Source organism: Sinocyclocheilus rhinocerous, unplaced genomic scaffold (genome assembly GCF_001515625.1).
Source record: "Sinocyclocheilus rhinocerous isolate Xijiao unplaced genomic scaffold, SAMN03320098_v1.1 scaffold865, whole genome shotgun sequence".
In the NCBI taxonomy this organism is placed as follows: Eukaryota; Metazoa; Chordata; class Actinopteri; order Cypriniformes; family Cyprinidae; genus Sinocyclocheilus; species Sinocyclocheilus rhinocerous.
Genome location: NW_015646167.1, coordinates 817,978 through 820,706, shown reverse-complemented (window position 1 = coordinate 820,706; position 2,729 = coordinate 817,978).

The following is a 2,729-nucleotide window of genomic DNA, read 5'->3' as shown; positions in this document are numbered from 1 at the left end:
CAGTGTCCATTGCAGGTATAAATACTAAAGTAAAGGCAACAAAGTAAGTTTGTCCTTTCAGAATTCATCTGATTAACACAGTTCAATTCATCGTACTCACTGCGGTCCATTCAAACAAACTGGCACTTTCCCCTTTCTTATCCAATCCATCTGATCCGTTTGCTTGTCGCACGTTGAGCTGAGTCCCTTGATCGATCCTTACACCATGATGAGCGCACTGCTCCCAACGCGGTCGATATCATCAAAGTCAAAAGGAAGTACCTTCTTTACCAAGCGAACCATCCCCTGAAGCAGCTCGTCACATTGACAAGGATCACCGGATCGATGAAACAAGCTCTTACTGTAGCGTCCTGGTTAATAAACGGCCAACTCTTTCACTGATGATTCACAGTTTGTTTATTGTTCACATTCCGTAGAGCCATCACACAACAACGTACCATGAACCACCGTAAGAGCTAGAAAAAAAATTAAAATAAAAAATAAATCTTAAGTTGAAACACAAGAGAAACAAACCAAACAAACAAACCAACAAAATAAGCATTAATCTAATAACAAAATCACATACATAAAGCAAAGATGATTGTTACCTTGTTCTCCCTTAAACCAGGAGCTAAACTTATCAACCGTAAAGCCCATGAATCGACTGTGCACCCGTGCCTTGTTTAGCGTTCCTTGCTTAGCATGCTTTCTCAGCGTCTAACCCAATAAGGTATGCACGTCATATATCCGCTGCGTTCAGTAAATGCACTGTCAAAATTAAAGTCCTCAACCATAATCTATTACATTTAACAAATCGAATCATATACACAAACATACAAAATAATACAAATGATAATGAAATAATTCAGAAACCACAAACAATAAATAACACACCACATCAGGGTTCGTTACACTCCCACCAAATCATACCAATCGATACCATCTTTTCTATGTATTGACAAGTCTCCAGGGCTGTCATTCCGTCATGGCAATGGGCATTTCGTTTCCCACACATGCTCTACACTGTAGGCCAATTGTGACCGTCACTGAGAATGATGTTCCCTGAAGTGCTCCCTCTTCAGGGTCGGTGTAGAACTCATACTTACCTGGCAGGGGAGATACCATGATCAAGAAGGTGGTTCACCCAGGGCGAGGCTCAGCCATTGCACTCCGGTTGTACTGACCCCTGCGAATTCCCCAAATGTGGGAATCTCGACTGCATAATTTCTGGTAGTGGGGGACGGCGTTCGCGCTCTCCCCTGATCTTCTGGTTAAAAATAGAATTAATCTTATAGTCTCACAGTAATTGTGTCCGAGTTTGTTTTGTGCAGGTGGTGTTTATAAAAGATGCATTTTCACTTTAAGTCTGAAAGCACAGATGCTAAATATGTCCAGGCTTAATACACTTTTTTTTTTTTTAGAAGAAGAAGAATATGTTGTAATTTTAAAATACATTATACAATAAACAAAAATAAAATGATGCATTTTAATCGGATGAGATTTAAATATTTAAGAAAACTTCAGTGAACAGTAAGAATAATTTGTTGCTGGTTCAATAGGTGGTGATGGGTTACTCTTACTTTTGAGTTTCAAAGATGGTTAATAAATGAGACATGTTCCAGGCTTTTGTCTTTGATTTTCAGAGTGCAGATGTTTTGCTGGCCAATAGGGCTGTCAAAAAAAAAAATTCGAATTTTGAATATTCGTCGAATTTAAAATAAAAATCCACATTCGAATGCAAAAACGTTGCATTCGAATTTTAGGTGTGCGTTAAGGTGCCGTTTACAAGTCGCGCCTAAAAATGCGTGGAAAACGCTAGCCGCGCCGCTTTTCAAAGCGCTCGGTAGCTTGCGTGCCCGTTGTGTCTACCGTTCCTAAGCAACCATGACCTGCGCTCTCCATGACGACGCGTAAGTTTCAGCAAAGGAAATGCATTTCCAGCACTGAAAATCGCTTGCAGTAGCTCTGCTACTAAATTTATTTAAAAATGGCTATCCCTGTACAGCTATGATCAGCCGTTCCTCCATCTTGGCTAAGCTTTGTTATAAAAAAGGGTGAAGGTGATTGGTTGGTTCTTGTTACATGACCTGTGGTGCGCTTACAGCATTATTAGCGCGCCTGCCGCACGTCTACATTTGAAATAATGAACTTGAGCTTGCAAAAGACGCGATATGTGAATGGCCCCTAAGGAGGCTGCTTTATCAGTGGCGCACGAGATGCGATGACGATGTTAAGTGTCATTGCATTTTAATGTTTTTGTTAGCCTATCCAGTTAAAGCCACTGGATGCGGCGCTGCTGCGTTGTTAATTACAAATATTGCGGGAAAAGAGAACATCAATGCGGAGAAGATTCTGTTTACGTTAAAACTGAAACCAAGCCGTTCACACAGAACGCATATTTATCGCATTTTCTAGAGGGACATCTATCACCGTTGCACTCGCGTCATGCACAAGAGAGCCGCATGTTTAGAAAGCCATGTAAAATGAATGCAAGTTAAACTTTGAAAAAACATATCTCGAGACTTTACGGCGGGGTTTTTTCCCCATCCCACTGCATCTCATGTTTTTAAATGAAAAATGTACTCTTTGTGCTTGGCTTACGGCCAAACTATGCATACATACATGATGCGGTTTTGTTTATAGTTGTTTAAGCTTAATTAATTATAATTGGTTTATAAACATCATTTTAAACGTTATGCAAATTTTTTCACAGATAGTCATGTTATCTTATGCTTTGAATAAACGTGCAT